At 42.0% G+C, this 14808-nt stretch overlaps 1 long non-coding RNA gene across 4 annotated transcripts; it reads left to right on the forward strand.

Annotated features, from left to right (window-relative positions):
- The first annotated feature begins 3810 nt into the window (after positions 1-3810).
- LOC114776669 (uncharacterized) lies at positions 3811-7740 on the forward strand. 4 transcript variants are annotated; one of them, XR_003745635.1, is made up of 8 exons: positions 3811-4061; positions 4140-4257; positions 4322-4956; positions 5180-5263; positions 5636-5691; positions 5892-5947; positions 6888-7053; positions 7537-7740. It is a non-coding gene; the product is annotated as an uncharacterized LOC114776669 (long non-coding RNA). The 4 variants fall into 4 exon arrangements; XR_003745634.1 differs by lacking the exon at positions 5180-5263 and having other exon boundaries at positions 4322-4548; positions 4794-4956; XR_003745633.1 differs by lacking the exon at positions 5180-5263.
- Positions 7741-14808: the final 7068 nt, after the last annotated feature.

Genomic DNA, 14808 nt, shown 5'->3' on the forward strand with positions numbered 1-14808 from the left:
TCATAAGCCATTAGCAATGGCCATAGTTGTAAACAAGTGATAAGACATCTGTTTTAAAAGTTAGTCTAAGTGTATATGACATCTGTAATGTGACACAAGGGAGAGAGCGATAGAGTGGGGCGAGAAGGTGCTGTGATGCTTCCTACATACAAAATGGGATTCTACCATATTCAGTCAGTATATGAATAGCGTATGCGTTTGTATTTTTAAAATAAGTTTGTGTAAGTATTGTGTTTAAACGTGTTAAACACTGAAACAGTAGGTTGAGTAAAACCATACACTTAAAAATAAGGTTTCTGTTTTAAAATGACCTCTCCCACAACAGCCATAGTTTGTAAACAAGTGATATGACATCTGTTTTTTTAAAAGCTTGTCTAAGTGATTATATGACATCTAAGACTGTGAGAGGATGCACTGGGTGTCCAAGGGTGAGAGAGGGGAGAGGGAAGGAGGTCATAAATTACGCGCTGGGTGTCCGGTGGAGAAGGGGAGAAGGTAGAATCATAAATCATGCGCTTTTTCCTTATGCTGATATGTCATCAATCATTTTTGACATAAAGTATATTTTAATCGCTACTTATACAGATACATATTTATGTTATTTTTTTGTGATGCTATTACCTTCTGCTTCTGTCACTTTCTGCCGTGACAAGTGCAATTTCCCACTTGTGGGACTAATAAAGGTTTATCTTATCTTATCTTGCACTGGGACTGCTGTACAGGACCTCAATTTCGTCGTGCTGTAGTACTAAGTATGATTGTGCAATGACAATAACGTCTTTAAACTTAAATTTTCTCTGGCATTAGATTGAACAATGAAAGTCTCAGAAACGTCAATTTGCACATGTCAATAAATGTTTTTGTTCGGACTCAATCGATTAAAAGTGATTAGTCACTAATAGGGCTTGCCATGATGCATATTTAAAACTATTTTCAATTTGTTACTTTTAAAAGCTATTTAAAATACAGAGACTTTTCCCGTCCACGTCGAATGGTGTAATATCATGCAAGTTAAAGGGAATAAATTGGATAATGAATCCAATGAGTGGATGCAAATTTTTCGACCAATGGTCTCCATGGCAACAGGTCAGTAACGGTCAGTCCGATTAATCAACGTGCTCCACTTCCACAACATTTCTGGCATTTGGCAGAGCGACTTACAACGTGCTTTCAAGTTACCATTGATGAAGAGATCAATTCCGGTTCACTAGGACCCCCAACTATGAATACAATCTTTTTATTCATTCTGTTGTAGATTCTGTACACAAGTTTGACAAGAAGAAGGTTACAAGTTCATCTAAATATTCTCTAAAGAAGTACTGGAGGCTCGGAGTATACGAGGTGCAGTGCGAGGTGTAATAAGGGCTGTGAGGTAGGATGGTGCTACTCCATGTTTGGCTTTGTAGGCCAGCATCAGTATTTAGAACCTGATGCGTGCAGCTACTGGGAGCCGGTGGAGGGAACGTAGCAGAGGGGCGGTGTGGAGAACTTGGGAAGGTTGAACATCAGTCGTGCTGCTGCGTCCTGTATGAGTTGTAGAGGTCGGATGGTACATGGTAGATTCTTGTTTACTGTCACTTTCACTTTTTAATCATTATTATTGGTGTGTTTTACACTTGGCCAACACACTCGCGTCTGAACCAGAAGAGCACCAAGTTCCAGGTTCAAACCCCATCGTGTCCCTCTGTCCCCAGGGGGACTGTCCCGTCACTACTGAATGTAAATGTGTTGTTACGGAACACGTAAAATAATATAGTTGTATATAATCCAAGTGAAATATAGTACATGGTGAACTATACAACATGGTTTTTAATGTTTGTCTTGTGTTTTGGACGTGTGAAGCTCAAGAAAGTCAAAGGAGATTTCATTCATCTTTTCTATATAGATTCTTTATTTGCATTTTGTAATAACGCTCATGTTACGCTCGCCTTTGCGATGTCCGCATAGCTGCGTCCTGTTCACCAGCCTCCCAGATCAACCTGGACAGCCTGGTTCTTGTACTGTTTTCTTTTCTCCACGTCTCCTTGTGAAGCTTCTCGAAGATGCTCCAGTGCTGCTCTCATGTACGCGGTCTGCACGAGTTGCCCACACAGTTCCTTTTCCCTTCTGAGGAGGACCTTCAGGGTTTCCTCAATCTCCTGCCTCTTGCTTGTATTGTTTAAGTCCTGGAAACGTTTTTCCAGTTCGTTCCTGGTAGATGTTTCTTCAAGGAACACTTTTTCAAGTTCTTCTCGTGCTCTGTGCTCATGGTCACGTTCGGCTGTCATCATCTCAAGTTCCTTTTTCATTTGCTGGAACGTCTCCTCGTGGAGACTGTCTTTGCTCTCCAGCTGATGACGGAACTTTGTCTCTGTCTCCAGGAGAAGCCTCTCTGCCTCTTTCCTGCTTTCTCTTTTTGCTTCAAGCTCTTTTTCAGCTTTCTCTCTCCTGCTCTGCTCATCTGTCATTTGACTTCTCAGCGTTTCCTGCTCCTTCTTCTCGTTCTGCAGTGTCTCTTCATAAAGAGCCTGCATGCTCCCCAGCTGCGTATGGAGCTGTGTCTCCATCTCCATCTGCTTTCCAGTTTCTCTCACGTTACAGAAACGCCTTTCTGCTTCTTCTCTGTTGTGTCTCTCCACGTTCAGCTGTGCTTCAAGCTCCTCACATTGCAGCCGTTCCAGATCTTGTTCTTCTCTCAGTCTTTCTTTTACTTCATTCTCAGCCTCCTGGATGGCAATTTGCCTCAGCTCTTCACGCCAAGCCAGGCTGTTCTGTGTCGTGTCACGAATAGCCATCTCCAGATTGTTATTAGAGGCCATGAACATCTCCTCCACTTCTTTACGATGACCGGGATCCCTTTCCAGGAATGTCTCCATCACCGCCTCGAGTGTGCCGAGCTGTTCCCCGAACACCTCAACCTGACCCATCTGAGCTGATTTCAGATCGATCATTTTGGGCTCAACGGAAACGTCCTTCTTGAAGAAGCGACGCTTGGTCCACCTAACAAACTTCTTCCACGCCTTCCACGCCTTCATTTCTCTACCTCTATACTGAACTCTCGTAAATCTGAAATGATTAAGCTCTTCACGGCTCACCTCTTAAATAGAGCGAAGCTGATGATGTCACTTTTTTTTCAGCCAATCAGATGGAGGAACAAGATCTTAAGAACATTGTGATTGGCTGGTTTCACTCAGCTGATTACGCTACAGAACAAGAGCTCAGAAACATTGTGATTGGCTGAAAAAAACTATATCAGCCAATCACATTAATTCTGGGCTCTTGTTCTTGCTGAAAAAAAGTGCCTCTCTGGACAGTGAATCAGGAGGAAACCCACACCGAGACAGAAGAACATGTAAACTCCACACACACAAGGTGCTGTCAACGCTATTTGTCCCAAATCAAATTACTGCCACTTTCACTTTTTAATCATTATTATTGGTGTGTTTTACACTTGGCTGACACGCTCGCGTCTGAACCGGAAGAGCACAAAGTTCCAGGTTCAAACCCCACTTACTACCATCGTGTCCCTGAGCGGGACGCTTAACCCTGACTGTGTCCCCAGGGCATACCTGTCAAGTATCCCGTTTTGGCCCGTTCTTTCCCGCCGTCCTCCCGTATTAGTATTTTCCCGTAAATCTCCCGTATTTTAATCTGCGTTATTTAAAAAAAATAATCTGAGTTGTGTCGCTAATGTCGCGATAAGTGCCGCCTGCAGTAGCTACTACAGGTACTGAAGGTGGCAGTTCTCGCGAGATTAGCGCCTGAGGTCAGATGACGAGATGATGAGTGACGACGCGGGAAAAAAGAAGAAGAAACAGACAGATGATGGACGCCAGGACAGAGAAGGGAAGGCGCTCCTGGGTCCACCACGTCCCGCACATCCTGACTCAGGTCCGTCCTTCGTATTTAACCGTCACCTCGGACCTTCTAGAACCCGCCGCTGATACTGCGGTTCGTCCAGGGCCGCTGCGTGTGGGTGAACCCGGCGGAGAAACCGGCGGCGGAACCTGATGAAGATGAAGAGGAGGAGCCGGAACGGGAGGAAGGACCCGCCCTCTTCACCCCGCTGTCTGAAGACGCAGGTGAGCGTGCGAGATGCCGCCGGTCCGCCTCCTCCTCCGTAACCACGGTAACGCGCCACGTTTCTGCGTTTGGTGTAGAAATCGACCGGCTGCCACCGTGGAGCTCCCGGCTGTCCTCCGCCCTCGTCCCCCGCTTCGCCGTGGCCTACGTCCGCTCCAACCTGTGGCCGGGAGCCCACGCCTACGCCCGCGGAAGGTAAGACCCGCCGCCGCCGGCCGGGGGCGTCGCCCGTCATCACCGCGTCCCGGTCTCCCCGCAGGAAGTTCGAGAACGTTTACATCGGCTGGGGCGTGAAGAGCGACGCGGCCTTCTCGCCGGCGCTGCCCCCCGACCCCCAGCGCGACTTCCCCGGCGGGCCGGAGGTGACCGAGGAGGCGGACCCCACGCCGCAGGAGGACGAGGACGAAGACTGACGTTCACATGAAAACTTTTATTAGCGACCGAAACACAAGATTGACGTTCATGCCGAAGTTTAGTTAACGCACGGTAAATAAACGGTGAAGACACACGAGACACATGACACTGTAACACATTTCTGTAGTTTTCACAGCATTATTACTGTATAATGAACAAATCCGTACTGTAGAACCTGTATACAGCATGTTGCTGTAGATTTGCAAAGCATCATGGTTTAAATTCCTGGGCGGCTGTTGTTTTACAGTAAAACCATATTGCGGTATATCATAATACAATAATTTTGAGCGGGAATTTTCATATTTCTCATCTTTCAGTTATTCGGAACACAGAAATCATATTTCTAGGATATATTTCATGAAGCCAGAGGATGACCCAGCGTTTTTAATTTTACATCCTCAATATTAAGAAATGAAGTACTGATGGCCAGCTTCGCATTATTTTCATGAAAGAAGATCCTCGTCCTTTGACTTCAGAAAGGTAAATCAACTCAATGTTTTTTGCTACAGTACGTGTATTAGCTTAACCTAGTGTAGTGGTCCTTCTTCTGCGTTGTGTAATTTTTTTATTTCTTTTCTTGAACCGTAATTGACGAGCTGACACCCAAGAAATTTTTCGTGCAAAGTGTATTCTGTATAAAAGCAAGGTCACGCCAGAACATCGCGTCACAACTCGCGTCTCTCTGCACCTCTCTCTCTCACAGCTCATGCCATGTGTCTAAGAGGACTAAACCGGGTCTCCAACCCACTAACCCACGGGCACGGCCGCATCCAACCACTTTTCGGGGGTGATCAAAGTTTTAGAACCCACATAACTTTTTATAATAATCATAAATTGAACAAACAAAAATACAGAAACATATTTGACATAACCAGAAACATTAACACATTTTAACATTCTACAATTAAACAAACACCCGGATTATCATTATAATTCCCTTACCCACATCAGAATACAGGTAAACAAAATAAAAGTCTTTAGAAAATAAGAAAATAAAAGACACAAAAAAAGAAGAAATACATTTATAAATCTAGTGTAACCATTTAACTCCGGCACACTAGCACTAATTTAGCTAAATGTTAATTTTTTCAAGTATTGCTTGTCGGTCTTTTAGCTAGCTACAGCTAATTAGCTTGACATTCGTCTTCTCCTTTGCTAGCGACCGTTGGTATTGTCAACGGTAACCGACCTAGGCGACACAGGACACTGCAACAGGTAAGACGCCGCATATCTTCTGAGCTCCAAAATAATTATACATTATTATGTGCTATCTGGTCTCGTAAGTCTGGTTCAGGGGAAGCATCACATGATAGATGTTTACTTGCAATTGTGTGCACTTATGCCTGTAGTGTTGCTTCTTGGTCTGTTAGCTAGCTACAGCTAATTAGCTTGACAATTGTTTTCTTCTTCGCTAGCAACCGTTGGTATTGTCAACGGAAACCGACCTAGGCGACACAGGACACTGCAACAGGTAAGACGCTGCATTTTTGGACTTCGATCATCTAACCTGAGGACACAGGAGTGTCATTTCCAACTAGTGAATACATTTTGACACATTATTGATTTTGGCTTTACATGTTTAAGTCTGTCACATACTTTTTTTTCAGGATATGAATCTGTAGCAAACACCAGCCAAACAGTCAGTTCAACTACATACTGTAATCAGTATGTCTTTCAAATGCAAAGAATGATATTTCTTTGCAGGGACAATCCTCAGTTATATTATAAATAACCAATTTGTTATTTTTATATTTTTACCCATATATTGGTACTTGCTGATCCATTAGTGTAATACATCAACAGATCTGTTCCTTTCCTGTTGTGAGAACAAGAGCTTTACTGGAGTGTATTGCTCTAACATTCTTGAAATTAAATTGCCCATAGGTGTGAGCGTGAATGTTTGTATGCATCTGTATGTCATCTTTGTAATCGCCAACTTGTCCAGGGTGTACCCTGCCTCTTTCCCAATGACAGCTAGAAATGGCTCCAGCTCTTCTGTGATGTTTAAGGAGACACTGGAAAATGTATGGATAAATACAGATACATTTTGAGATGCACTACAAAGCTACAAATTTGCTGTGAAGGATATCTGAAACCAACATTTGTCCTCAACACTCTGGTGGAACAATTTTCTGCTTTAGCACTGCCAATATATTTCCCCTATATGTTGAATATGGGTCCGGACAGCTGCTGAGTAGTGAAACAAAGTAGAAAATAGTTCTGCATTCTATGGTATATTAGAGAATCGGAAGTAGCACAAAGTATTCACAAAATTACAAGTGTGAGAGGTTAATGTACCAAACTTCAATAATTTATTACCCTCACATGGATCAGCAAATATCACTATATTGGACCAAATCTTTGTAAGTTTTTTCTCCTGGGGTAATATATGGCATCTTATGAATTTACAGATTTATTGTCAGGATAAATCCTGAGCAAAGCAAGTGTTCTTCCAAGGTCCAGCTGAGCAGAAGGACTGGCAGGATGGTGCAACGAAAAAATGAATCCCTCAATCCACACGTGGCATCGTTTATCAGAGGCTTTATCGAGTATGACTGGCAGAACAATTGATATCAGGTGAGACTGTTAATTTATATTTATTTAAACTTTGCAGAAATAAAATACTCTACAGCAGGGATAGACAACCTTGATCCTCCAGGGCCACTATCCTGCTAGTTTTACAACTATTCTACCCACTGATTGACTGAACACACCTGATCCAGGCATTCAGAAGCTGTAAGTGCAGTGATGGTTGGAAAATGAGCAGGAGGACCGTGGCCCTCAAGGACCAGGGTTGGCTACACTTATTCACTGTACAGGGCAGTGTCTTACAGATGCCCTCTTGTTTGTGTGTTTCTATATGTAAAACTGTGCATGTGTGTGTAGTGTATTTTACTAGGCTACTGCACCTTCATGTAGTAATAGAAACATTTCCAAACGTTTCCAATGGGAAGTAGGGAGTCTCAAAAAATTGTCATAGAGCCAATAGTGTGGATTAATGCTGCCTTTGCATTTCTACTCTACATTAGTAACTAATGCCTCTTTGTCCTTCCACTTCAGGGAAGAAGATTACAGCCCTAGAAGACATATTCAGTATAGGAAGAAACGGCGCAGGAATCATATATGTCATTGGGACCAGTAAAGTCAGTCTTGAACAGTTTATTGGTTGAATATTGAAATGTTTTCGTACAAATGCATTTTTCTACAATTCTTCTTTTAACTGAACATTTTACTTACTTGGAATTTTTGTATTTGTAAAAAACAAACAAACAAAAAACAAAACCTGAAATATGTGATAGTTGTCTATATGGTGATGCTTTTGTGTGTTTTATTGTTAATTTTATTATATTATCAATTAACTTTACAGGATACAGTGACTGCACATACAAACCTGAAATATGTGATAGTTGTCTATATGGTGATTCTTTTGTGTGTTTTATTGTTAATTTTATTATATTATCAATTAACTTTACAGGATACAGTGACTGCACATACAAACCTGAAATATGTGATAGTTGTCTATATGGTGATGCTTTTGTGTGTTTTATTGTTAATTTTATTATATTATCAATTAACTTTACAGGATACAGTGACTGCACATACAAACCAATGTCTGAAAAGGGAAATGTAAAAAGTACAAAAAAGTATTTTGTTTTAATTATCTCTATAAGCATTGAAGTGTTACAAAATAATTCTTGGCCTTGGTGTTTAAATTGGTTTACCTGAAGAGAAAGGGTTGTTTGGGAAAATAAGTGTTTTTTACAAAGTAAAACTTTTTGTAAACTGCTTTAAAAAAATAAATGAAATGTTTTGCGACAAAAAACGCATCTTCATTGTATTGTATGCTATAATTTTTATTTTATAACAATATTTTATAAATTACTTATTATAACAAATAATGCAGTCATGCATATTGCAGTAGCCTAATATGTGCTGTAATGAAATATACAGCACTTTATTACTGTGATTGCAAATACAGTCTGTGCTTACTACTGTAACAATGATTACAGTATTCAGATCATTGCTGTAATAACAATTACAGTATTTTGTAGGTACTGTGATTCAATTTACAGTAAGCATACTGTAGAATGTTCTACAGCAACTTACTTGCTAAAAGCTGCCAGCTAGTTTCTGTAGATTTCACATTATCCTTGTTACAGTGTACAACACAGCAGCGTTTTAAATAAAGTTCTGAAATTAAAATCCAGCCTGGTCATTATTCCGGGGGGTCCGGTCCTAACGCAGGTCCGTCTCCTCGTCCCGCACCGTCTTTTTAATCCGGAGCAGCCGGCTGGTTCCAGGACTGAACCCCATCGTGGTGAAGGAGGTCTTCAACCGGCTCCTCGGCACCCAGCACAGTAAGCTGGCGTTTCATCCTGCTGTCCCCAGCATCTTCTGTGCAGCTCGGCGCTGAGATGTGTGTGTTCCTGCAGGTGAAGGCAGCTCCTCCATGTCTCCGCTGACCCCCGGCGAGCTGCTCATCGCCCTCCACAACATCGACTCCACCAAGTGCGACAACGTTTCCAGGACTTAAACAATACAAGCAAGAGGCAGGAGATTGAGGAAACCCTGAAGGTCCTCCTCAGAAGGGAAAAGGAACTGTGTGGGCAACTCGAGCAGACAGCGTACATGAGAGCAGCACTGGAGCATCTTCGAGAAGCTTCACAAGGAGACGTGGAGAAAAGAAAACAGTACAAGGACCAGGCTGTCCAGGTTGATCTGGGAGGCTGGTGAACAGGACGCAGCTATGCGGACATCGCAAAGGCGAGCGTAACATGAGCGTTATTACAAAATGCAAATACGCCAAATAAAGAATCTATATAGAAAAGATGAATGAAATCTCCTTTGACTTTCTTGAGCTTCACACGTCCAAAACACAAGACAAACATTAAAAACCATGTTGTATAGTTCACCATGTACTATATTTCACTTGGATTATATACAACTATATTATTTTACGTGTTCCGTAACAACACATTTACATTCAGTAGTGACGGGGACAGTCCCCCTGGGGACAGAGGGACACGATGGGGTTTGAACCTGGAACTTGGTGCTCTTCTGGTTCAGACGCGAGTGTGTTGGCCAAGTGTAAAACACACCAATAATAATGATTAAAAAGTGAAAGTGGCAGTAAACATGAATCTACCTCTATGTACCATCCGACCTCTACAACTCATACAGGACGAAGCAGCACGACTGATGTTCAACCTTCCCAAGTTCTCCACACCGCCCCTCTGCTACGTTCCCTCCACCGGCTCCCAGTAGCTGCACGCATCAGGTTCTAAATACTGATGCTGGCCTACAAAGCCAAACATGGAGTAGCACCATCCTACCTCACAGCCCTTATTACACCTCGCACTGCACCTGGTATACTCCGAGCCTCCAGTACTGCTCGCCTGGTCCCTCCATCTCTGAAGGTAAAAGGAAGACGCTCATCTAGACCCTTCTCCGTCTTGGCCCCTCGGTGGTGGAATGAACTTCCAGCTCAGTCACTGAGCACCTTCACACGGCAGCTCAAGACCTTCCTCTTTAGAGAAGATTTAGATGAACTTGTAACCTTCTTCTGTATAGAAACTAGAACAGAGTGAATAAAAAGATTGTATTCATAGTTGGGGGTCCTAGTGAACCGGAATTGATCTCTTCATCCATGGTAACTTGAAAGCACGTTGTAAGTGGCTCTGGATACGGCCGTCTGCCAAATGCCTTAAATGTAAATAATGAATAAGTTCGGCTTTATAAAAAAAGGAGGCCGCTTACATTTACATTTAAGGCGTTTGGCAGACGTCCTTAACCAGAGCGACTTACAACTTGCTTCCATGTTACCATGGATGAAGTGGTCAGTTCTGGTTCACTAGGACCCCCAACTATGAATACAATCTTTTTATTCACTCTGTTGTAGATTCTGTACAGAAGACAAGAAGAAGGTCACCAGTTCATCTAAATCTTCTCTAAAGAGTAAGGTCTTGAGCTGCCGTTTGAAGGTGCTCAGTGACTGAGCTGTTCTGACCTAAAGGGGAAGTTCATTCCACAACCGATGGGCCAAGACGGAGAAGAGTCTAGATGAGTGGAAAGCTGACCTGATTGTGTTGAAGATGAGGGTCATCATCTCCTTGCTGTTCCTGCTGTTCTCCACATTTAGAGCTCTTTCTCTGAACCAGAGCAACCCTCTAAATACAAAAAAAGAAATTCCTGTGCAGGACATCAACGCTGAGCTGCAGTACCTGAGGAACATGGTCCACTACCTGCGGGACACGATGCTGGCTCAGGAAGTCCAGTTGGAGAACGTGAAGACCAACCTAAAGGACCCTGAAGACATGGCGCTGGATCTGAGGCTGGATTTCAAAGTTCTGGAGAGAGAAAACGCTGGTAATCTTCTAAATGTGCAATATTAATTCAACAACACTGAGACCAGTATGAACATCATTCACAGACTTTAATGTTGGTATTTAGCTCATTTACATTTACATTATTTAGCTCAAGATGTGGAGATAAAGACCATGAAGGATGAAGTGGAGAACATGAAGAAGGAGAATGCAGGTGCATGAATGACATTTGACAAATATTATAGTGTAAAATATACTATACAAATAGTATTATTTAATCACACATAGTATTAATTCCATGTAATTACTGTATAAATAACATAAACAGTGAATTATTATTCATTGGTTATGATTAGTTTAGGTTAGAATAACAGTACATTAATTCAATTCTCTACATGTAATAGAGTGCATGAGTAGATATAATTTAGAATAACAGACATCTGTATTATTTTGTATATAAGCGCAAGATGCTGTCCTGTCCGACGTACAGAAAGACCTGGAGAATCTGAAGATGGAAAATGCAGGTAATGCAGAACAGACAGTCCAACGTTCACATCCAAGCTGCTTACAAGAGTGACCATTTAATTTTTTACAGTAATTCTGAGAATGGGAACAATCAGCGACATCTCATCAATATACATTGTTATACATCCATACACACAGTCATGTACATTCATATACCGCCATAAACTATTATATACAGCCATATAAATTAACTGTTATATGCAACCATAATCATCCATAAATTATTATATACCGCCATAAACTGCCATATACAGCCATATAAATTTACTGTTATATGCAACCATCCTGTCATAAAAACTCTTTAATCTCCTATAGAAATAAGCCATACCATAATCTACCATAAAGTACTGAATTATTCCTTCATTATTGCAGCACTTGTGGCAGAGCTGACGGCTCTAAAGATCCAAATGGATGACAATGAGCAGAACGTGGAGAACCTGACTCATCAGAATGCAGGTGCTGGATTGAAATGATCTCTAATCATATTTTCTTGGTGAAGATTTGGCTCATTTTTTGTGTTCCACCTACATCAGAACAAGCAGCAGAGCTGAAAGCTGTCAAGAACCAAGTAGAAGATCTGCAGCAGAAGAACTCAGGTATCATGTGATGAACTGTGGTTTTAATATTTTCTGCTCTGAATGCAGAGATTGGAGGACTGAAGAGCAGACTAACATCAGTGGAGACCAAAGTGGAGAAACTGAATAACATGAATGCAGGTAAATGACATTATTATTGCTATATACTGAATACATATTGTAATCGTGATGAAAGATCTGTCTATTTGTACATGATGAGTATTGGGTCATATCCTTAAATATGATGTGCCTTTTATTTGGGATATAAGTTACTTTCTAGTCATCATTCTATGTAAATCAATAGAATTACTTACAGATCAGATGATTATGTTTTTGTCTTTTTGTAAAGTTGAATATCAGCAGTGATGTTTTTTTGGTTCTGTTCCACTTTACAGGAGGCAAAGTGGCCTTTTCAGCAGCTTTGACATTTAATACTGAGTATGTACAAGCAGGACCTTCCGAACTGAACTTGGTCTTCAGGAACATCATCACCAATGTTGGAAACGCCTACAGCAGTAATACAGGTGCTCAGCATCTTCTCATAGTCATGGTGTCAGTGGGAGTCACATTCTTTAAACACCTCAGTGCCAGCCTCTTAACACACTTTGTCAAAGTTAAGTGTCTGTCCTTGTGAAACACCACACACGGTGTGGCTCAGGTTTAAAGGCTTAAACCATCACCGTTGGTGAGGAGCGGGCAGCCATGTTCATCTTCTCTGCATCAGCTCGTTTTGCTCCTTACTGGCCCGTGACTGGTTGGCTCGGCCTGTAGAATTGAGCCTCTTTGTCTTTGGACTGGAAGGCGGAGTCCCTGGCGTCCACCAGGGTTTGTGGTTCGGTCTGGTGATGAACAGGGACTGATAGTCTCCTGTTTAACCTGACAGGTGCATCATGGTAGTAGATCTGACTGTAGTGAATTTTTCTGTATGGTTCTGCAGGGTTCTTCACCGCTCCAGTGAAGGGCGTTTACTTCTTCAGGTTCACCGTGGCGGACATCCTCTCATCGCGCACCATGTACACAGCGCTGTACAGGAACCAGCAGAGGATCATGTTGCTGGGGGAGTACGACATGGACCACCACGTCTCCTACCTGGTCGGCGGCGTGACTCTGCAGCTGGAGGCGGGAGACTGGAAACCAGCGACTTTACAACGATGAGAGTAATCACTGCATCTTCAGCGGATTCCTGCTCTTCACCCTGTGAAATGGTGATAATCATCACTTGGTCTGATGCCTAATAAAGTCCTGGCTTACATCATACGCCATTTGGCTTTAAAACAAATACATCTGGAGAAATATCTAATAAAGCAAATACTTGTTTTACAGCACAGTTAGTCTTAATGTTCGATGTATCTTCCGATAATAAAGAAGCATGGCTGCTACTAACAATCATTTTAATAGTCAATTAATCTGTCGATTATTTTTTATAAATTATGAATAAATAAAAGCATTCATTTCCAACCCTTTATTCAAAAACAGAATCTTTAGAAAATGCACGAATATAATGATAATTAAACACCAAAACATAACACCAAAAACATGCACAAAACGGGCTGACAGGGGAAGGAAGCGCAGAGACGGGACATCTGGGCAAATGGGATTTATTAATACGCACAAAAGAAAAAGGCAAATGCAAATAAAGACAAAGGAAGCCAAGAAAAACAAACCAACAGGCGTGTGGCGGTTGCCAGGAACTGAAATCAAAGTTCAGGATCCACATCGATGCATCAGTGTCGGTTCCTTCTAACAGGGCTCCAACCACGGATGCCTACCCAGCAGCACCTGTCCATGGTTAGAGCCCTGCTGTCAGGCTGAGTGCTGCCAGCTGGGGCTCCTGCTGCACCCAGACGTGGCACCGTTACTCTCCAACATGTGTTTACCATGTAAAATCCAGAACTGGAACCAGACAGTCAGCACAATTCAGACCAAGCACTCTGTCAATCTTATGCTTCACAAGTTATTTGTGGACTTTCTCTCACGTCTCAACATTACCTTGAGCTGATTAAATACAGAGATTCTGGGATTCTGCTGCCAAGCAGATTTATAATGATTTATAATACCCTTATTACACCTCGCACTGCACCTGGTATACTCCGAGCCTCCAGTACTGCTCGCCTGGTCCCTCCATCTCTGAAGGTAAAAGGAAGACACAGTAGGATATTTCGGTAAATAAAGAATCTATAAAGAAAAAATGAATGAAATCTCCTTTGCCTTTCTTGAGTTTCACACGTCTTGTCGTGTAGATTCTACCACTCCCACGACGTGTTACACTGGTGAAGCGACAATAGGATCTGATTCCGGTCAGAGAATCAGGAGCCTGGAGGCCAGCTTATCAATTATCTTATTTATTAACGAAGTATGTGTGTGTCTGTGTGTGTGTGTGTCTGTGTGTGTGTGTGGTCTACAAGAAACACAGAAAGCATACATAAGCAAACACTCCACAGAACATGATATGATACACAACACTGATTAATAACACTGCTTACAGTAATCTAACATGAAACAGACAATACAATCCTACATAAGCAGCTAACCAGCACTAGAACATTTTACCTAGAATATAAATATAGGCAGCTAAAACACAGGAAAATTATTGAACCCCGTTAGCTTAGCGCTAATAGCAGGCGGAAATTAGCATAAGAATTAAATAATTCCCAAACATTACAAACTCTCTCTCTCTGCATATAAAACAGTATGAAAGGATAAACGAATCGAACACACGAGTGTGAACAACACTCCTCAGCACTTACTTTCCGTCATGAACGCACACATTTACATGTGAAAAATACGCGTGGCTCATTAGGTGTCACACTCTAACCGGACCAGATAGAAACAACTAAACAAATCTGGTTCCGCCCAAAGTCTTTCTGACACGTCTAAAACACAAGACAAACATTAAAAAAAATAATTTT

The sequence above is a fragment of the Denticeps clupeoides genome, unplaced genomic scaffold, assembly GCF_900700375.1.
Source record: "Denticeps clupeoides unplaced genomic scaffold, fDenClu1.1, whole genome shotgun sequence".
NCBI lineage: Eukaryota > Metazoa > Chordata > Actinopteri > Clupeiformes > Denticipitidae > Denticeps > Denticeps clupeoides.